This window comes from Silurus meridionalis, chromosome 13 (assembly GCF_014805685.1).
Source record: "Silurus meridionalis isolate SWU-2019-XX chromosome 13, ASM1480568v1, whole genome shotgun sequence".
Lineage (NCBI taxonomy): Eukaryota > Metazoa > Chordata > Actinopteri > Siluriformes > Siluridae > Silurus > Silurus meridionalis.
Genome location: NC_060896.1, coordinates 23,381,720 through 23,405,691, shown reverse-complemented (window position 1 = coordinate 23,405,691; position 23,972 = coordinate 23,381,720). Strand labels below are relative to the sequence as shown.

Below are 23,972 nucleotides of genomic sequence, written 5' to 3'. Positions count from 1 at the left end.
ATGTGGAATTACAATGTGTAGTTTGAGATGTTGGTACTGTACCTTCAGGGTTTCTCAGCAATCGGGTGATTGCTTATTAGTGATTTAAATCTGCATTCGGATTTCCAGAAATGTGCAATTGAGCTTCATTTTTTAGAAAATCATGTTTACACAAGTCGAAATGAACTGAGAATAGCTTCAGATGACTATTGAACACATAACATGCAAAGAGTGTTTCCGAAACAACTCATTTGCATTTAATGGTGCACACCAAACTCCAGTAATGTTCGAATGCACAGGCAGCTTGGAGCAAGAACTTGAGAGGAACCAGACTCAAAAGGGTTCCCAAATCCATTCTCATCTGGGTGACATCAAGAGTGTGATTATAAATCTTTAAACAATACAGAACAATGGAGAGTGAGAACTAACATGAGCACTGGAATGTAAGATTATAAGTAATGTTCTTTCTACAGTCTTTTACAGTCATTTGTGATTATAAAACTAGGAGCTACTGAGCAACTCAAGAAATAGATCAACATTTGTGAGAAGTAGTGACTTGCTGGCACAGGGTCCCCAGTGGTCTAGTGGTTAGGATGTGGCGCTCTCACCGCTGCAGCCCGGGTTCGATCCCCGGTCAGGGAACCAACCCCAGCCACTCTTAGTGCCGGTCCCAAGCCCGGATAAACGGGGAGGGTTGCGTTAGGAAGTGCATCCAGCGTAAAAACGTGCCAAATCAAACATGCGGATGATCCGCTGTGGCGAACACTAATGGGAGAAGCCGAAAGAAGTGAATTGCTGGCTCACTGGGATTTTTCCTGACTTTATACAACCCGAAACATAATCTACACTCTGTATCACGTGTAAAATCAGTCCAATGGAAAGCGTGGTGTCACCAGCCAGGTGACTTCACGACCAGAGAGCTAAAAAAACACATGGCGTGGTGCCGACACTAGCTTCTAAAAGTAAAGGAAGTGCTGCAGCATGGTGGTATTGGATGCTTGTTCCCAAAGTGGTGTTGTTGCAGCTTGAGTTCCTGAAGAGCAACGTTTCCATGTTATGTATGTAACCATGGTTCCCAGAAAGAATGAGACGCTGCATCTCCAAGCCACACTGCCTGCATCCCTGCAGCGCTTCCTTCACTTTCAGAAGCTAGTGCCGGCTCCACTCCATGTGCTTTTATAGCTTCCTGGTCATGAGGTCACCCCACCGGTGACACCGCGCTTTCCATTGCACTGATTACACACGTGATTCAGAGCGTAGACAATGCAAAAGCGTTTCCAAAGTGTTGTTGATGCAGCTTGAGTTCCTGAAGCTACAGTTACATAGGCATGAGATATATAAACCCATTCAGCTCAGAGTGGACAGTTGCATTTTGAAATTGCATCTTTGTTAAACACTAGAATATACAAAAAACAAACAGTCACGGACGTGTAACATGTCAAAACATTCAGCACAGTGTCAGAAGTCACATAATGCCACGTTTGTTAACTAAATAAGTAGTTATGTGACAATATAATATGTGACAATGTGGATACATGTACAGGTGTGTGTCTTTACTGCTCGCTTATTCAGTCTCTGCCCTCCATTCACAAACCAGCATTTGGCCAGCACCCCCCAATTGCCAGATCTTACAACATGGAAATTTGACATATGAAAACCGTCAACATAGAGATGATTGCTCAGTAATATCACAATGTCATGTTGTCAAATGGTGCCACTGATACCACTCCAATGCAGAGCAAGTCATGTAATGTAAAAAAAACACTCGAATGAAGTAGTAGTAGTAGAGGTAGCCGATAAGAATTATTATTACTATTATTAGGGGGTTTTGTATTAATATCTACAAAGGACAGTAGTGTAATACATAAAACTCATTCAATATTGAAAATGATCTTCAACTACTACAACTAGGTCATAAAGTATTTTCCTGGTTGCCGCTGCTGTGTTTTGAGCTACATAACTGGATTCCAATAAAGCAGCCAGCCACTGCAAAACATCCTTGCAGCTATAGAACAAATGCCCTCGCTTGTAAACACTTAGAATAAATCTTTTTCCTGCAGACAAACTGTACCTTTAAAAACTCAAACCAGACATCAGTTTTCATGCTTATTAAAAGAAACAGATTCTCAAGACATAAATAAGTAACATTTTGTTTGTGGAGATTAACTGTGCTGTGAGTCTACTAAGGAAGACAAAACTGAAACGTTTAAATTTCCACTCTATTAATTTTTCTACGACTTTAGGAGGTAGCTTGAGGATGGAAGGAAAATGGTCCACAGTGACACATTGTGATTCGAAAATTAGCTCAAGATTTTAGCTCTGCTTTAATCACTTGAGCCATTTCGAGGCAAAAATGCTGTGAAAACGATGTGGAATTACAATGTAGTTTGACATATTGGTACTGTACCTTCAGGGTTTCTCAGCAATCGGGTGATTGCTTATTAGTGATTTAAATTTGCATTCGGATTTCCAGAAATGTGCAACTGAGCTTCATTTTTGGAAAAATCATGTTTACACAAGTCAAAGCAACCTGAAAAAAGCTTCAGATGACTATTGATCACATAACATGCAAAGAGTGTTTCCGAAACAACTTATTTGCATTTAATGATGCACACCAAAATCCAGTAAAGTTCAAGTGCACAGGCAGCTGGGAGCAAGAAATAAATATTAGTAGTAGTAGTAGTAGTAGTAGTAGTAGTAGTTCCTGGTGGTCTAGTGGTTAGGATGCGGTGCTCTCACCGCTGCAGCCCGGGTTCGATCCCGGTCAGGAACCAACCCCAGCCATTAGGGCTGCACAAGCCTTAGTGCTGGTCCCAAGCCCGGATAAATGGGAAGGGTTGCGTTAGGAAGGGCATCCAGCGTAAAAACATGTGCCAAATCAAACATGCGGATGATCCGCTGTGGCGAACACTAATGGGAGAAGCCGAAAGAAGTGAATTGCTGGCTCACTGGGATTTTTCCTGACTTTATACAACCCGAAACATAATCTACACTCTGTATCACGTGTAAAATCAGTCCAATGGAAAGCGTGGTGTCACCAGCCAGGTGACTTCACGACCAGAGAGCTAAAAAAACACATGGCGTGGTGCCGACACTAGCTTCTAAAAGTAAAGGAAGTGCTGCAGCATGGTGGTATTGGATGCTTGTTCCCAAAGTGGTGTTGTTGCAGCTTGAGTTCCTGAAGAGCAACGTTTCCATGTTATGTATGTAACCATGGTTCCCAGAAAGAATGAGACGCTGCATCTCCAAGCCACACTGCCTGCATCCCTGCAGCGCTTCCTTCACTTTCAGAAGCTAGTGCCGGCTCCACTCCATGTGCTTTTATAGCTTCCTGGTCATGAGGTCACCCCACCGGTGACACCGCGCTTTCCATTGCACTGATTACACACGTGATTCAGAGCGTAGACAATGCAAAAGCGTTTCCAAAGTGTTGTTGATGCAGCTTGAGTTCCTGAAGCTACAGTTACATAGGCATGAGATATATAAACCCATTCAGCTCAGAGTGGACAGTTGCATTTTGAAATTGCATCTTTGTTAAACACTAGAATATACAAAAAACAAACAGTCACGGACGTGTAACATGTCAAAACATTCAGCACAGTGTCAGAAGTCACATAATGCCACGTTTGTTAACTAAATAAGTAGTTATGTGACAATATAATATGTGACAATGTGGATACATGTACAGGTGTGTGTCTTTACTGCTCGCTTATTCAGTCTCTGCCCTCCATTCACAAACCAGCATTTGGCCAGCACCCCCCAATTGCCAGATCTTACAACATGGAAATTTGACATATGAAAACCGTCAACATAGAGATGATTGCTCAGTAATATCACAATGTCATGTTGTCAAATGGTGCCACTGATACCACTCCAATGCAGAGCAAGTCATGTAATGTAAAAAAAACACTCGAATGAAGTAGTAGTAGTAGAGGTAGCCGTATAAGAATTATTATTACTATTATTAGGGGGTTTTGTATTAATATCTACAAAGGACAGTAGTGTAATACATAAAACTCATTCAATATTGAAAATGATCTTCAACTACTACAACTAGGTCATAAAGTATTTTCCTGGTTGCCACTGCTGTGTTTTGAGCTACATAACTGGATTCCAATAAAGCAGCCAGCCACTGCAAAACATCCTTGCAGCTATAGAACAAATGCCCTCGCTTGTAAACACTTAGAATAAATCTTTTTCCTGCAGACAAACTGTACCTTTAAAAACTCAAACCAGACATCAGTTTTCATGCTTATTAAAAGAAACAGATTCTCAAGACATAAATAAGTAACATTTTGTTTGTGGAGATTAACTGTGCTGTGAGTCTACTAAGGAAGACAAAACTGAAACGTTTAAATTTCCACTCTATTAATTTTTCTACGACTTTAGGAGGTAGCTTGAGGATGGAAGGAAAATGGTCCACAGTGACACATTGTGATTCGAAAATTAGCTCAAGATTTTAGCTCTGCTTTAATCACTTGAGCCATTTCGAGGCAAAAATGCTGTGAAAACGATGTGGAATTACAATGTGTAGTTTGACATATTGGTACTGTACCTTCAGGGTTTCTCAGCAATCGGGTGATTGCTTATTAGTGATTTAAATTTGCATTCGGATTTCCAGAAATGTGCAACTGAGCTTCATTTTTGGAAAAATCATGTTTACACAAGTCAAAGCAACCTGAAAAAAGCTTCAGATGACTATTGATCACATAACATGCAAAGAGTGTTTCCGAAACAACTTATTTGCATTTAATGATGCACACCAAAATCCAGTAAAGTTCAAGTGCACAGGCAGCTGGGAGCAAGAAATAAATATTAGTAGTAGTAGTAGTAGTAGTAGTAGTAGTAGTTCCCTGGTGGTCTAGTGGTTAGGATGCGGTGCTCTCACCGCTGTGGCCCGGGTTCGATCCCCGGTCAGGGAACCAACCCCAGCCATTAGGGCTGCACAAGCCTTAGTGCTGGTCCCAAGCCCGGATAAATGGGAAGGGTTGCGTTAGGAAGGGCATCCAGCGTAAAAACATGTGCCAAATCAAACATGCGGATGATCCGCTGTGGCGCCCCCTAACAGGAGAAGCCGAAAGTGTAGTAGTAATAATAAAAATAAGCAATTATTTGCTCAATAAGCACTAATCTTTCAGCTGAGGCATTAGCTTATGGCTTTGTTCGTTTTGCACAGCACTATTTCTCGTGTCATAATTTAATTATTAGTTTCATTTAATGTGATTTGTGGGTTAGTAATCTTTCCCTTTTCTATTTTTTTTATATTGTTAAATTAATGCCAATTATCTCAACAACTGGATTTCAGAAAACCTTTTAATGATGCTTTTGATGGTCCCTGACCCACTGTACAAGCATAAGTTATATTATTTGAAAGGTGTGTTATTCTCGTACTATGTACTTTACATATCGCAGTAATGTTAGAAAGCTGGGTTCAGAGTGTAGGGTCAGCCATGATACAGCACCCCTGGAGCAGAAATGGTTAAGGGCCTTTCTTAAGGGGCCCAAAAGTAGCAGCTTGGTTAGACCAGTAATAAATGGTTATTTAAACAAGTAAAATATATATATCAATACATACATAAAAGTGTAACATATACTAAAACCCAAGTGAAATATATACCAAATAAAAAGAAACCAATGCAGAGAAAAAGAAAACCATGAAAAACAGTCACTAAATATAACTCAAAACTAAGCAGGCTAATAGCAATGCTGTCAAACACACCAATAAAACCAGCAAAGAGACCTACAGAGACCAATTAGAAGTGAGAAGATACATGTGAGGGTGGGACAGTCATGTGGTGTGCAGAGCCCAATGGATTATGTAGTTTATTGCCAATTTTGGCATAATCCTGACTCAGGAGCACGATGCTCATCTTAATCTTACAGGATGTTCATGAATATGAAATTGGTGGTGGCTGTAAACACAAATTATTTATAGAGCTTGAGTAATGATGCCCTGTTTTCTAGATTCTGCAAAAAGTCCTGTCTTAGCATTTCAGTCACATAAATATTTTACATTTGGGACCCAAATATGGCTTTAAAGTATTTGTACATAATTATATAACTAAAAATAAAAGGATTACTTATCATACAAAAAACAGTACATTGTTTTTTTTTTTTTAATTATGCTGTATTAAACTGAATTGACGGTTCTATTTTTGGAGGAGGTTTCAATCCCTAGGATTTTTAGTCACATGATTTCTTTTCATATTTGCCAGCAAAATCTCTGGCTTTACTTCACAACATAGGATGTACCTAATTATGAGGATAAAAATGGCATTTCTAAATTACAGAATCATCAAAAGTTTGAAAGAATCTGGAGAAATCTCTGTGCACAAGGGAAAAAAACAAAAATCAATATTGGGTCTCCTGTGATCTTCGGACCCTCAGGCAGCACTGCATTTAAAACAGTCATGATTTTTTTTTTTGTAATGGAAATCATTGCCGGTGAACACAGATTTTTTATGCTATTCATAAATGCAATATCTATCTTGCAAAGTTATGCGTGAACATGATCAAGAAATGGAGCCATCCTCCTCAGCTCCCAGATACATTCGGAGAGAAGACGTGATGCTACTCGTGTTTTCCAACATGGACTTGTCCCAACATGTTTGAGGCCTGTTGCAGCCATACAATTTTAATAGACCTTATTTTTTACCTTGAAATGGTATATATTCTCAGATACGTTTTTGTTTTATTGTGAATAGAAAATGGCTTTATAAGATTTACAAATCATTGCATTCTGTTTGTATTATTATACACAGTATCCCAACTTTTTTGAAATTGAGAATGTGCCAAATTATGTAGTAAAACATAGCTAGCTGATATACCAGGGCTAGCAGGATCTGCTGCAGTGTTGCTTGTTAAATATTTACTGGTTGTAGTCATGTTCTGAAGGCCAGTCAAATGAAAATAAATGCTTCTAATGAAGTGCAGACATCGCATTGATGCACTCGGTCACATCTTTGGTCCTTGAAATTGGCAACGCTTATGCAGCTTGTTGTCACATAAAATGAAAGGATATAATCTGGGCCTGTGCACAAAAAGCAGATTTGCTTCACTGGAATCCTAAAAGATTCATATTGAGCCTACGTTAACTAGTGCTTGAGACAAACTTATCCACAATCCATTTCCCTATATTGTGTATTCATGTTTTTATATGCACTTAACAGTGTGTTTTACAGAAAACAAACATGCTTGTGCTTCTTCCAGATGAGCAAAAGAAAGAAAATGAGACTAATCCTCTCTTCTTCTCTACAAGCTGCCATCCTCAGGAGGACAATGTTTTAATTTCAACTCCAGATGCCAAGGAGGAAACAGCCTAATGAAAAGCTTTTTTTTATATTGAAGGAATTATTTAGGTCACACTTAAGCTAAAAGGAACAAAACCCACGGCATTTGAATGAGTATTACACACAGACCCGTTGGTAGCTTTCATAATCCTGACAGGCCTTGTGTGAGCTTTCTGCTAGTACAGCTCTAAATGCTCGATCTTGCTCCCAAAACACAGTCCTGTGTAGATCTCAGATATAGGGGATGCTATTAAAGATAGTGTCGGTGCTGAAGGCGGGTGAGCATTGACCTTGTGTAACCTAGTGAGATTCACTCATCTTTATTCTGATTCTCATTTTTGAGATCTTCTGGTCATGCATTTTCATGTTCAGATGTGAAATGTGGCACCGTGTGGAGTGCCAGTGCCATAGAGTTTCACTTCAGAACACAGTGATGAGTGCTTCTTCTCATCGCTCATTTTGTTTTGGAAAGAAAATTGTAAGGCCTCAGCTTTCTGAATTTTTTTTATCAACTATACAGCAATTTGAAACAAGAAAACTAATTACAAACGCTGTAAGGACAATAATTTGTGGACGCCTGAGCATAAGATTTGTATGTGCCCATTACACATTTAGTCCTCATCTGTTGTTATAATAACCTCCACTCTTCTAGGAAGATGTTCCACTAAATTTTTTAATTCATGTGGTATGGAGATCTGTGTGTTAGTAAAGCCACATACTGATGTAGGTTAGATGAGGAGGCCTCAGGAGGTGCATTCCATATCAGCATTCCAAATCATCTCGGTGTTGTTCAATAGGTTTGAGGTCAGAGCTCCTAAGCAGGCCACTTAAGATCTTCCACTCCAAACAATGTTAACCATATCTTCTGCACAGGGCATTGTCATGCTGGAACAAGTTTGGGTGTCCTAGTTCAAATAAAGGATGGATTTAATGCTACAGCATCTGAAAGACATCTTATACAACTGTGTGCCTCCAACATTGTAGTAACAGTTTGAGGAAGAACACAGAGAAAAAGACAGAGAGAAATACTGTAGACTGTAAAATTCTTTTACTCAAAGCTGAAGTTAAAAAATATGCAAGCATTAAGGATTTGCGAGAGTTTGACGAGGGTCAAATTGTGACGTCTAGACGACCTGGTCAGTGCATCGCCAAAACTGTAGCTCTTGTATGCTGTTCTCGATCTGCAGTGCTCAGTATCTATCAAAAGTGGTCCAAGGAACAGTGGTGAACCGGTGACAGGGTCATGAATGGCTGAGGCTTACTGATGCACGTGAGGAGCGAAGGCTGACCCGTGTGGTCCGAGCTAACAGACAAGCTTCTGTAGCTCAAATTGCTTAAGAAGTTAATGCTTTTGATGCCTGATGGATCAGGACTGTTTTGGCAGCAAAAGGGGGACCAACACAAAATTAGGCGGGTAGTAATAAAGTTATGCCGTTCGGTGTATGATGCTAAAATGTATATTTGTAATCTTTTTTATTTCTGCAATGCTGCTTTGTAAAAGTATGCATTATTAAAAGGGCTATACAAATACAATAAAAGTTATTAGTGAATTTAGTGAAAGTTAATGCAGTTGTGGGCATTAAGGACTTTTTTGTCTTTCACACTGGACTGTCAGTGGGAGATGAATATCAGACTCCTTATTATCCATGTACTGTATGTGTGACATCTTTCACTATGCCATTTTTTTCTTTCCTTTTTTTTTAACAACAATTGTATTGCTTGCAGTTTTATGTTATTTTTACTTACATACAGAATCTTTTCAAAAATTTTTGCCTATGCTCAATTTTCACACTCGTGCTACTTTTTGATAGATAAGTATGTATCATTTTGGACTGTGTGCATCTATAGACTACCGAGGCTAGCTCTGGGACAACTATGCACACACACATACACAATACAACCTTTTACAATCTCAATAACAACATGGAAAACTGCTAAATCTACCCCTGAAGGACTCTGCACTTGCATGTCTTTCATGTTTACATTGTACACTCCACTGTATTTGATGTATGCACATTTTCCCCTCCTCTCTCTTTTCTTTTTTGCATTTGCACTGTTGCACAGTCAATGTGTCATCCTTTTTCTTTCCCTTATGTCCTTCATAATTCATGTCTGCTGGAGGATTCACTGAGGATGAATTTCTTTGTGCTGTGTAACAGATTATTATCTGTGCAAATGACAATAAACTCTTGAATCCTGTAGCACAGGAATTTTATTTTTATAGCCACTTAAACCGCTCTGTATGCACATGGCAAGAAACGTAAGTACCTTTTTTAAAGTGTGTGTACTTTTCATTTCTGAGAACTTCTACTTTATAATTTCAGAAATGTATGCCGTTCCTCACTACTTAGAAGTGAATACATTGTGCTTGTGACAATAGAAATGGCTCTTTTCTAAAGATTTATAACGTTCAGGAGAATCAAATATTGAATTATTAAATTATTAAAATATACTGTATGGTTGTAGTTCTTAAAAATCAATATAATGTTGATAATTCAAAAGCCAGTTATTTTTGTACCTAGTACCTATACCTTTACTGGAGTAATATTTAAGCACCCTATAGATATTTTAAGTACAGGGATGGTGTAATTTTTCCACCACTTATACAATGTCATTAAAAGATACAGCACCTGCAGGGATAAATAGTAAAAATACATTCATTTTGCACACAAGTACAAATCCGATGTTAATGCCTGCTTGCAAAGCAAATTACTTGTGTATATTAATGCACTCACTCTAATATGTGCCTGTTTTTTACAGCGCTAACTTACACAGTGTTTTGTAAATTATGAATCAGCACTGATTCATAACAATAATTTCAAAGAGCATGTCTGATTGTGTTGGCATTCAAAATATTTTTCCAGGCTATTAGCAAGCTAATGATTCTTAATGACAGGGGAAATGTCAGCGGGGAAAATTTCTTGGTGATCTTTTAACCGTAGTATGGTAGCTGATTTTCAGAAACTGTTGATCTCTTGGGATTTTCATATATATACAGACAGACAGACAGACAGACAGACAGACAGACAGACAGACAGATAGACAGATAGATAGATAGATAGATAGATAGATAGATAGATAGATAGATAGATAGATAGATAGATAGATAGATAGATAGATAGATAGATAGATAGATGGCAGTTACATGATCAAGGTGAACAATGTTACCACAAATGCAGTGTGGATAGATTTGAACAGTGGATGCTGTGGCTCAATGAGGTATGAGCTCTGGCTCAATGAGGTGATTCTCAGACTGGCTCAGGGCACTGTAGAGCACATTGATAAGTTAGTGTACAGTGGGACTGCTATTGATACCAACAATCTTCTGTACTGCTTCGTTTTACAGCTAAGCTGAAGGAGTCTTTTGCTATATTCACCCCACCCTTAGTAACAGACATAGATGGAATCCTTACAAATCTTTAGTACTATAATCCGAAATGCAAATCAGTGCTCATTAGGACACATTCACACTGAATAACACACACCTTGTTGGAATGAAGCAATTTGGATTAGATGTCTGAGTGTGCTTGATGTCTGATTTGGTACTTCTTTAAACTATAAATTGCATTAAAAATGCATGTTAACAAATGTCACTATCCTGCATATTGAATACATACTGTAGGAGTTATAGTATGGATTTCAGCAAGCACAACAACTAGGAATAAATAAAAAGTCTAAGCATACCCTTTAAAAATCTTTTGAAATGTTAAAAATGAATCCAAGATTATGTGTCATGTGCCCTTTTCCTTCTCTGATTGGATACAGCAACCAATAGTTCAAATAAAAAATCTAAATGAAATGTTGAGGAAAATATAATAACCTGGTTGTATTACTATGCACACCATTTAACTAAAGTACATTTTGCATGTAATACAGCATTCAGTCTTATATAACAGTCAGCAACTTAGCCTATCATAAATTATCAATAGTAATTCTTGCGAATGCTAGGTAAAGCTAGGCAAAAAAAAGTTTAGAGGATTTAGATCTGGACTCTGACTGGGCCATTTCAAACCATAAGTCTTTGTATCTTTCTGTAGCCATTCCTATGTCAACTTGGATTTGTGCTGTGTGTCATAATTGTGCAGGAAGGTGATTTTATTTCTTTTTGAGCTGTCTAACAGAAGCCTACAGGCTGTTTTTGGCTACATTAATGGGTATATGGAGACACCCATGATGTCATCTGTCTTGAATAAAGCTCCAATCCCAGCTGAAGAGAAGCAGCCTTTAGGCATGATTTCATGCTTCCACCACCATGCTTCAAAACAGATATTATATATTGTGTGGGTTATATGGGTCTTGCTTTTTTCTTTTTTGAATTATGCTTATAAATGTTCTATTTTATTTGTAACTTGTATTTTTCCACATGTTGATTTGTTTGTTTGTTTGTTTTTTGTGGTCTTTTTCTTCTAGAAAATGTTGCCATTTGATTTCTAAGTTTCATTCTTTGCTAACCACATTAATAATAGAAGAAGGGGATCTAGAATAGTTTTTTTTACATCACACAAAAATGTTTTGAACCAAAGTGTAAATAATTTTTTTTATCTGTAAATACTGGCTAAGCGGATTATAAGACTAATATCAAGAAAACTAAGAAAAGAATCAGAGATAATAAAAAAACTCAAACATTTTAACATTTAAACATCACACATGTGCCCATTTATAAATATACTAATTCTAATACATTATCTATATCTGCAGTTATAGGAAAATAATCAGCATCACAGCATAGCAACATCATCAGCATCAGATTACTCCAGCATTGATTAATTTCCTATGACAGCACACCCTGTGTTTAATTTCCTTAGTTAGAAATTAGTTAGATTTACGTATTTAACAGCACTGTAGTTTCTAGACCATAGGGGCAAAAGTATATGGACACCTGAGCAAGATTAGTATGTGCTTATTGAACATCGCATTCCATGTTCTATTTGTTGTTATAATAAACTCCGTTCTTCTGGAAAGATGTGCCGATATATTTAAGATGTGCTTGTGGAGATTTATGGTCATTCAATTATAAAGGTGTTAGTAAAGTCAGGTTCTGATGTAGGTGATGTGAGAAAGCCTGGGGAGCAGCCAGTGTTCCAATTCGTCCCAAAGGTGTTTGGTAGGATTGAGCTGATAGTTAAACATGTTCATGGAGCTGGCTTTGTGTACTCAGGTATTGTCATGCTGGAACAGGTCTGGATCTTATAGTTTAACTGATGGGAATATGTAATTCTACTGCATCCAAAGACATCCTATACAATTGTGTCTCCAACTTTGCGTTAACAGTATGAAGAACCACATATGGCAGGAAAAGTCAGGTATTTCAATACCTTTGTTAATGTATTGTATACATATAAAACAGATATTATATATTGTGTGGGTTATATGGGTCTTGCTTTTTCCTTTTTTGAATTATGCTTATAAATGTTCTATTTTATTTGTAACTTGTATTTTTCCACATGTTGATTTGTTTGTTTGTTTGTTTTTTGTGGTCTTTTTCTTCTAGAAAATGTTGCCATTTGATTTCTAAGTTTCATTCTTTGCTAACCACATTAATAATAGAAGAAGGGGATCTAGAATAGTTTTTTTTACATCACACAAAAATGTTTTGAACCAAAGTGTAAATAATTTTTTTTATCTGTAAATACTGGCTAAGCGGATTATAAGACTAATATCAAGAAAACTAAGAAAAGAATCAGAGATAATAAAAAAACTCAAACATTTTAACATTTAAACATCACACATGTGCCCATTTATAAATATACTAATTCTAATACATTATCTATATCTGCAGTTATAGGAAAATAATCAGCATCACAGCATAGCAACATCATCAGCATCAGATTACTCCAGCATTGATTAATTTCCTATGACAGCACACCCTGTGTTTAATTTCCTTAGTTAGAAATTAGTTAGATTTACGTATTTAACAGCACTGTAGTTTCTAGACCATAGGGGCAAAAGTATATGGACACCTGAGCAAGATTAGTATGTGCTTATTGAACATCGCATTCCATGTTCTATTTGTTGTTATAATAAACTCCGTTCTTCTGGAAAGATGTGCCGATATATTTAAGATGTGCTTGTGGAGATTTATGGTCATTCAATTATAAAGGTGTTAGTAAAGTCAGGTTCTGATGTAGGTGATGTGAGAAAGCCTGGGGAGCAGCCAGTGTTCCAATTCGTCCCAAAGGTGTTTGGTAGGATTGAGCTGATAGTTAAACATGTTCATGGAGCTGGCTTTGTGTACTCAGGTATTGTCATGCTGGAACAGGTCTGGATCTTATAGTTTAACTGATGGGAATATGTAATTCTACTGCATCCAAAGACATCCTATACAATTGTGTCTCCAACTTTGCGTTAACAGTATGAAGAACCACATATGGCAGGAAAAGTCAGGTATTTCAATACCTTTGTTAATGTATTGTATACATATAAAACAGGTGTTAGTGGGGATGGTGGGGGTTTAAAAAAAAAATTCAGACATGAGGTCTTAGTAATAGGAGAGTTATGAAGGTTGTTGGCAAACTTGTAAAAAAGATATGCTATTCGATGCTATCTGCTATAAGTGCCAGGCTATGAATTAAATATTGTATATCGAGTTATGAAATCTTTTTATGTTCCCTTTTCAACCGATCTATCTGATAACATAAAAAAGAAAGCTGAAGATATTTTTTGTAGTTTTAACTGCATACGGCTAGGCTTTACACAGCTATAAACAAAAAATAAGCAAAATACAATATCAGATAGAATGCTTATTTAGAGACAATTTTTTCACTCTACGGTCATCTGTTCATTTGAAAACATAACTTTGATAGTATTAACTAACTAAAGTTTTAAATAATTTAATATTTGTGTAAAATGCAGTACAAACAGGTCAGAACACAGAACTAGTCCATCTGAACAGTTCATTACTGTATAGTAAATAAGAAGAAGAAGAAGAAGCAGAAGAAGAAGAATGATAATGATAATAATACTGTTATGATGATAGCATTGCTGGTGATTCATCTGCTTCTTCTTATTATTATTATTGCTATTTAACAATTGTAATATATTCCAACAATTGTATAATTATACAATTCAGTTTTTGTATTGCTGCAAGAATTCTGTCCTGTAGGCACGATTTTACAAGTTTACAATCATAATGTTAAAAATCACAAAACAATTTTTCTTTATTGTCATTTTGAAAATGACCCAAATAGCTACAGGACATTATAATCCAGACTGATATTCACATTCTCATATATGGACACATAGTTCCTAAATGATAGGATGTCGTGGATGCACTTGCAAATCCTTTTTCACCAAACTCATCCCTTATTAAGTTTAAAAGAAAACAAACCTTCAATCTAACTGTGGCTTAATTAACATAATAGAATGTCATTTATACTGGAAACTTTAGAATACATTTCTAAGTTGGGTTTTCAGAGTGTGTCATGTTGAGGTATTTGCGCTGTTACTTAAGGATTATGAAAACTGAATATATGTACTCAAGAGAAAAATCAGATTGTACAAATCATATTTGTCTTCTTCACTCATTCATTCTTATTTAAATCATTTTAGTTTGGCATCCAAACGTGTTTATTAATGTAGAAAATACAGTTCATCCACAGCAGTGACCCTCTCAAGTACTATATGTTTAACACTATAGCTATCTGTGTGTATATATAATATACATAAGCCACTAGACTGAATTAAATGAAATTGTGTCTTCTTTGTCTCCCTAAAAGGCAGGATCTCTTTGCACTACTGTATATGGAAACCCCTAATAAATATAATTATTATTCCTTATATATGCGAAGGGGCATAGTCATGCTGGAACAGTTTTGGGTCTCCTAGTTCAAGTAAAGGAAAAATGTCATGCTTCTGTATGTCTACAACTTTGTAGTAACAGTTTGATGAAAAACAACATATGGCAGGAAAAGTCAGGTGTCCCAATACATTTGTCCATATAGTGTGCAGGAAGCATCTTAAGGTCCATATGGCGAAGTTTTAATATTTACAGATCGAATAATGAATATTGCATAATGCAGGTTAGACTTGTACAGTCAAATTTTGTTTCATGGTCAATATTGATTATTTACAAAATCTTTGAATTCTGGTACATACAACTCAATATCAGTACACATGCACATGACTGACAAACTTACAAAGATTAAATGAAGTTTACCACCAAACATTTTTTGACTAGGTTTAGATAAACTTTCTTTTGGCTTCTCCCGTTAGGGGTCGCCACAGCGGATCATCCATATTCATGATCCGCATGTTTTGATTTGGCACGTTTTTTACGCTGGATGCCCTTACTAACGCAACCATCCCCATTTATCCGGGCTTGGGACCGGCACTAAGAGTGCACTGGCTTGTGCAACCCTAATGGCTGGGGTTAGTTAGATAATAATACCAAACGCTGTAATAAAATGTAAAACTAAAATGTATAAGTAGAGTAAATTAAATTTCCACAGAAACATATTACCATTATTTTCATTAATTTTAAATATTTACTTTGCAATATTTTAGTCTATTCTAAAATAAAACCTTTGCTTACTTTTTTCACTTTTGTGCTTTGTATTTCTACTTAAGTGTAATTTCTCATTATGTTGTCACCTCTCACACCCCTAAATGAGATCTTGAAGTAGCAAAAAGTCATTGTATTAATCATTAACCTAAAACTAACCTTCACCCTGGACTTATTAACGTGATAGACACATTGAGGCTCTTTTAGATTGTAATTTAAAAAAAAATCAAAACATAACATGCCATCACATGCACAAACACACACACAAACTCATGCACACGCAACATACCGCAATGAAACACAGCAGCCATAATGCCAAATTGTAATCCTTTAATATGTCCTTCATGCTTGTCATAAAATCGAGATGGTTGCCATAGAAACCAGGGAATAAGGCACAAATTTCAGTGATGAAAAATAGAGGAGTGTGTGTGGTATGTGTGTATGTGGTGTGTGTGTGTGTTTATGTGGTGTGCACGCATGCAGAAGCTAAAGAAATACTTCACATAAAAGCCCCCATCTCCTCCAGCGCCCCTCATGACCCTAAGACCAATGTGCAGAAAGTGTGGAAAAAAGCAGAACATTTTGTAAATAACCCGGTGTCTCGGACTCGCACAGCACCGGGCCACCGGCAATGCTCTCATGCTCTCACTGAATAAAACCAAAGACTCACTAATGTTTTTTTTCTGCTTTTCTGCTTAGAGGCTTTTGAAGAGGCAGGTTGAAAAAGAAAAGTACTTTCCTTTGTTTGTGTATCAACAGCAATGGCGCTTTTTTGAGTGTGTATGTGTCTAAAGAATTTGAAGGACACAGGTGTGTTTTCAGGCTTGGTTGAAAATAGCTTCCAGTGTCTGGAGGTCCAAGCAGAATAACAAACAGTATGTCTCAAATATATCATTTGGCTTCACTTAGAGCAATCTGTGTAGCATGAAACTAATGCTTAACTCTCAGCGTGAATTCAGACCCCTCGCTTTTCACATTTTATTACGTTTCAGCCTTATAATGCAAAAACAAATCTACACCCCATTCTACATAATGGCAAAACAAAAAACACATTTTGATTACTTTGTGAGATATCTCATTGACATACAGTGAACCCGGAAAGTACTCCAAAAAACTACAAACACAATACACTGTAATGACAACATGAAAGACGTTTGTTTTAAATCTTTGCAAATTTATTACAGATAAAAAAAAAAAAAAAAAAATCACATGTACATCAGTATTCACAGCCTTTGCCGTGAGCTCAGGTGCGTCCTGTTTCCACTGATCATTTTCCGGATGCAATCTAAGTATTTAGAACCTTAGCTACAGTATGTTATGACACCGAAATTTAGTTCTGTGCCTCGACACAATCCTCGGCGCTCTACAAACAGCTCCTTGAGCCATGTCCACACTTATACGTTTTTTTTTTTTTAATGCATATTTTTCTCTCCAATTCTTTGATAAAAATGCCGTTTTTAAATGTATCCAAATTAGTGTGGACATTATCTCAGACCTCGTAGCTTGGCTTTTGCTCTGACATTTTTTTTTAGCTGTTAGATTATAGACAGTTGTGTACAATATCTTTCCAGTCAATGTTCAATCAGCTGAATTTGCCACCACTGAACACCAGACCACCAAGTGTAGAAAAATTATTTAAAAAAGAATTGTTCAATAATTCAAAAATTAAAGCGGCTTTGATAGGCCTTTTTGTCATAACTCTGAGCCTAACACGTTTAGAGTGCCATAATGGCTGTTTTGAATGAAAGTCAGTAGGAGTACACAGAGTACATGTGTGTGAATGAGAGGAAGTGCAGTGGAGTGGTGCGGTTGCAGGGAGAAGAGGTGGAGAAGGTGTAGGAGTTCAGGTACCTGGGGTCAACAGTGCAAAATAATGGAGAGTGTGTTAGAGAAGTAAAGAAAAGAGTGCAGGCAGGGTGGAGTGGGTGGAGAAGAGTGATAGCAGGAGTGATTCGTGATAGAAGAGTATCAGTGAGAGTAAAAGGGAAAATTTATAAGACTGTGGTGAGACCTGAGATGTTGTATGGATTAGAGACAGTGGCATTGAATAAAAGACAGGAGGTGGAGCTGGAGGTAGCAGAGCTAAAGATGTTGAGGTTTTCGTTGGGAGTGACGACAATGGACAGGATTAGAAATGAGTTTATTAGAGGGACAGCGCATGTAGGACATTTTAGAGACAAGGAGGGAGGCACAATTGAGATAGTTTGGACATGTGCAGAGCAGGGACATGAGGTATATCAGGAGAAAAATGCTGAGGATGAAGCCGCCAGGCAGAAGGAAACGAGGAAGACCAGGAAGAAGGTTTATGGACCTGGTGAGGAAAGACATGCTGGTAGATGATTTGATAGAGGCAGATGTAGAGGACAGGGTAATCCGCTGAGGCAAACCCCTAACGAGAACAGCCGAAAGAAGAAGAAGAAGAAGATAGATGTTTGAAATTGAAATGACTTGATGGAATCCAACAACCTTAGACTTTTATGACTGGAGCAAACAGATTTCTTTTTATTGTGAATAAAATTGTAATCAAAAAATCATCCATAGAAGGTGGATGTACTCAAGAGATGCAGCACCAAAGACTTTCAGAAAATGCAGAAGTATTCTATAAAGTGCAAATCTAATTGTAAGAAAAAACTTTTGTGCACAAAACCCTCTTAATGCATCTTTCATTTCCTGTAACCAGTCAAAACCGCATCTGCTTTCTTCTTCACAGCTCAGACTGTCTTTCAAATGAGTTATAGCATGGCCTACTTTCAGAAATCACAACAACGCTGAATACAAATAAAACTGACAGAGTGTAGCACCAAATTTGTATGCGTAAGAAGAAATGTTTCTGTGACTCACTCTGTGTGTGTGTGTGTGTGTGTGTGTGTGTGTGTGTGTGTGTAGAGTATGTGTGTATACTGTATACAATTTTATGCATTTACCATAAAGCAAGAGGCTTCTTTATCTAATCTAATCCATTTCAACCTTTAAGATTAGCATTGTTTATAATAATACCTTAGCAATTTTTTCACGTTCTTGTTCATCCCTCTAGTACACACTCATTCAGATTATAATAACCCTGTAAACAGCTTCAGTTCAGCTGTAGCACTTACAATTTTGGACCTCATGCTATTTGGAATCACTTTAAAACTACTCTCCTGGCCAAACACAAAAAGGTCAAGCCTCAAATAGCAACATGTTAAGCTTTTAATAGCCTTAACGTCTATTAAATGTTTTTTTTGCCTGTCATAGTGTGTAGCATTTTCACACTATTTGTTTCAATTCGATCTGGTGTGTGATTGAGTTTACTTTTCCTGATTTCCGATTGCATTTCTAGCATTATGGCAAAATAACTACTGCTACTGCTACTGTGCATAATTTGTCCTTATCTTAGAATGAGTTAAATTTCACTCAAAAATACGTATCAGGATTATAGCTCAGTTCCCATCTCCACCTTAAGGGTCATGTCACATGACTTCTGCAACTATTCTTGTAAATAGCAGTCATATACACCGATCAGGATTAACATTATGACATTATAACATTATGAGCGGTGAAGTAAATCGCACTGATGATCTCTTCATCATGGCACCTGTTAGTGGGTGGGATTTATTATGTAGCAAGTGAATATTTTGTCCTCAAATTTGATGTGTTAGAAGCAGGAAAAATGGGCAAGTGTAAGGATTTGAGTGGGTAAGGACCAAATTGTGATGTCTAGACGACTGGGTCAGAGCATCTCCAAAAGTGCAGCTCTTGTGGCATGTTCCCGGTCTGCAGTGGTCAGTATCTATGAAAAGTCATGCTAGGAAGAAACAGTGGGGAACTGGTGACAGGGTCCAAGGGTGGCTAAGGCTCATTGTGCACGTGAGGAGTAAAGGCTGGTCCATGTGGTCCGAACCAACAGACGAGCTTCTGTAGTTGAAATTGCTGGTAATGACTGACAGGACAGGACTGTTTTAGCAGCAAAAGGGGGACCAACACAACATTAGGTAGGTTGTCATAATGTTATGCCTGATCCATGGTCATAATGTTATGCCTGATCCATGGTCATAATGTTATGCCTGATCCATGGTCATTCTGGTCGGTGTAAGTCTCACCATTCATGGCACTTACTGTCACACGTTTGTCCTCCATGGTCATTATTATTGTTACCAGTCTTTACTGTACTTTTTTGTGTTACTTTGTGTTCTGTATGTGCTCCGGTATTAAGCTTATTACCTATGCATATACTTGTATCTGTTCATATCATCAGTGCCTTGTTTAACTCTTTAGTCCTTTATTGCCTATCATTTTACAGTTTTCTTTACTGTGCAGTTTCTATTAATGAGTTCAATCACAGGCTGTATTTGTATTTGTCTTTTTTTTTACATTTCTATTTATTTATTTGACAGAACCTTGTATCCATGGTGTTTGATCCATGAGCCAGAAGTCAGTCCACCACAGACCCGAGCATTTCACGGTTAAAAGCCTGTCTCGAGATACTTTCTAGCCACCGGGAATTACCCATTTGCCTCTAATATGACCTCTGTAGATGCTGATCATGAATGCAGTTTTTTTCCAAACCAGTCCACTTTTCCACCACAAACAAGCCATAAACAACATTAAATACTGTGTCAAACGATGAACGTGAGCAAAAATATGATCTGCCAAGGTGCCTCAAAGGACCAGTCTGGGAAACACTGTACCAAAGAGTGATGTGTGTTCATTTCTAGGCAGAAAGCAGTTTGCAAAGGTCATTCTTTCTGTTGCTTTTCTGATAAACATTGAATTAATGCACAGTAGCTGAGCTAAATTTTTTGTAAAATTTCTGCTATCTACAGAAATATATATATATCTCAGTGGCAGGCCGTGCTTTTCGTACCTGGGCATTCAGTGGGGAGTTACCCGACTTAATCCACCTCTTAATACCACACTATCATGCTGTGATTATAGAAACCATTAATACTATAGGGTGAATACCATTTAACTAAAGCAAGCTCCAAACCTCTACACTACCACCGCTACTGTGCCACCTACATCATCTGGAGCAGTTCAGAATCAATATTTGTCTAATAACATGACAAAAACATAAAAATGTAAATAAAATACAACCTATTTACCAGAGATGCAGATGCATAATTTGCACCGCTCCTCAGAGGCTGTAATTCAGTGGTACCGCTCGTATTCACTGATCTGGAAGTGGTGAACAAACCCTTTCCCAGCCTGAGACAAGCTAGTTAGCTTCAGAGTTGCCCGACCTAAAAGTCGTGAAAAGTCTAACTCAGATGTATTCATGTGTGCAGGGCTACATGTGTTTTGCCAGTCGAACTTGGCTGTAACAGTTTCCCTCTGACCAACCAATCAAAGGACGGAAAAATGCTGACGCTATTCTGGGCCAGCTAGCTGTGGAGAGGAGAATATGAAATCTGATTGGTTAATAAAACAGAGCTATTTTTCAAGGAGACTATGGTAAAAAAAACAAAGGCAGATTAGGTTGACATGGCAGCACATAGAGGCTGAAATCTGATTGGACAAAAATTCTATATCCACATACACGTACTGGAAGCAGTGCAGCCAAGAGAAACGCTACGAAATGAAGAGCATAAACTGTTGGGAAAAAATGTATACAATTTCCTGGAACTAATATCAGAATTTAGGTTGTAAATGTTCTGATAGTGTTTAGGCCAACAGAGAAGGCTTTGCTGGCTGTGACCGCCTGCCACTGATATATATATATATATATATATATATATATATATATATATATATATATATATATATATATATATATAAAATGTATATTATGTGTACATAATGCATATAATGCATATAATGTGTGCGTGTGCGTGTGCGTGTGCGTATGCCTGTGCCTGTGCGTGTGTGTGTGTGTGTGTGTGTGTGTGTGTGTGTATATATATATATATATATAATTTTTTCCAATTTCACTGAACAAGCCCCTCCTTGGCCTGATATGACCGTTCTATTACCATCCATTTCTCACACGCCTGTGATGGCGACCCACTGTTCCAGTTGAATAGCAGGAGATCGTCTGCTAATGAGGGTCAGGAGTGAATCAGCACGCCTGCAGATCATTTGACATTTTCATAACATCCCCTGTGAAATCCACATTTATAATGCATTGAAGAGTTAAATATAAAAACAATGTTGGTGCATTTAAAATGCATAATAGAGCTAGTTTCATCAATTCTTTTTTTTCCATGTGTATTTGCATGGAGTAACAAGATAAATGTGACAAATGTCAAGTAGAAATCTATTCCAAAAATATACACACTATAGATTGACTATTAATTTTGCAACTATAGATCAGAATGTTGTAAGTTCATCAGCATCTTGGTATCCTGCCACTCTGGGGGTGGGGGGGTTTCAAAGTGAAAACTACTGGAATGATCTGGAAATATATTAAAGTATGTTAGGATTATGGATTTTAGCAAGATTCTGGAAGGTGAGAGTATGCCTGAGGAATGGAGAAGGAGTGTGCTGGTAATGATTTTTAAGAAGAAGGAAGATGTGCAGACCTGCAGTAACTACAGGGGAATAAAGTTGATCAGTCACACGATGAAGTTATGGGAAAGAGTAGTGGAAGCCAGGCTGAGAGAAGAGTATGGTTTCATGCAAAGGAAGAGCACTACAGATGCATTATTTGCTTTCTGAAATGCTGACAGAGAAGGCAGAGAGAGGAATTGTGGTGTATGAGAAAGTCAGGTATGACAGAGAAGTATGTGAGGGTGGTGAAAGACATGTATGAGGGCAGTGTGACAGCAGTGAAGTGTGCAGTAGGATCGGCTCTGAGCCCTTTCCTGTTTGCAGTGTTGATGGACAGGTTGATGGACGAGGTCAGACAGGAGTCTCCATGGACTATGATGTTTGTGGATGATATTGTTATTTGTGGTGAAAGTAGAGAGCAGGTTGAGAAGAGCCTGGAGATCTAGAGGTACATGGTGGAGAGAAGGGGGATGAAAGTCAGTACGAGTAAGACAGAGTACATGTGTGTGAATGAGAGGGAGGGCAGTGGAGTGGTGCGGTTGCAGGGAGAAGAGGTGGGAAGGTGGAGGAGTTCAGGTACCTGGGGTCAACAGTGCAAAGCAATGGAGAGTGTTAGAGAAGAGAAGAAAAGAGTGCCGGCAGGGTGGAGTGGGTGGAGAATGATTGAGAGTGATTTGTAAAAGAAGAGTATCTGCGAGAGTGAAAGGGAAAGTTTATAGGACTGTGGTGAGACCTGAGATGTTGTTTGGTTTAGAGACAGTGGCATTGAGTAAAAGACAGGAGGTGGAGCTGGAGGTAGCAGAGCTGAAGATGTTGAGATTTTCATTGGGAGTAACCAGGATGGACAGTATAAGAAATGAGTTTATTAGATAACAGCGCAAGTAGGGCATTTTGGAGACAAAGTGAGAGAGTCGCGATTAAGATGGTTTGGACATGCAGAGGAGGGATATGGGGTATATATCGGTAAGAGAATGTTGAGGATGGAGCCGCCAGAAAGAAGGAAAAAAGGAAGACCAAGGACGAGGTTTGTGGATGTGGTGAAGAAAAGAAAAAAGATGTCAGGATTATGGTTATTCTGTTTCCTATGACCTAATGTACCTCAGATAACATGTCACATGGATGCTTGTGCATCTGATTCACGTTCATGTTCATTTGCATTTGTAGAAAGAACCACTGCTCATCTCATTCTGTGTTGCTTGTTTGTCATTCATGGTTGGTTAAAAATCAGGCTTTGCTTATTTTATTCATATTGTTTTGGTGGGTTGTGTTTTCTGTGTTTGAATTTTATGTGTGTATTTTGTGTTTACATTTTCGGTACATGCATCTACTTCCTGCTTATTACAAGACACAGTACGGTACTTTGCTGTAAATTTGTAATAGATTGGTAGTATTTTAGTAATAAAGCTGCTGGAAAAATTTCAGTCAATATTTATGACTTTTTTTACATTTAAATTGTAACATCGCAATGGGTTTCATTCACAAACTTGCAGTTGGGTGGATTGGCTAGAATAAGTTGACCTTAGAAATGAATGAGTGTGTGAATGTGTGTAAATGCTGCCCTACAACAGACAGGCTTCTAGAGGTGGAATCTGGAGTGTATTGCATTCTGGAATATTCTCCATATTTACTTTAATTGCTGATAGTTAAAGATGAATTTATATGTGAATTTTGTTAAGTTCAAAATTTAAATCCTGAATCTGTGTGTTTCTTCAAAGCCGTATAAATAAGATTTTATTAAA

General features: G+C 37.7%; 1 non-coding gene across 1 annotated transcript; it reads left to right on the top strand.

Moving 5' to 3' along the window:
• The first annotated feature begins 4,829 nt into the window (after positions 1-4,829).
• Positions 4,830-4,901, top strand: trnae-cuc. Its single transcript has one exon. It is a non-coding gene; the product is annotated as a tRNA-Glu (tRNA).
• Positions 4,902-23,972: the final 19,071 nt, after the last annotated feature.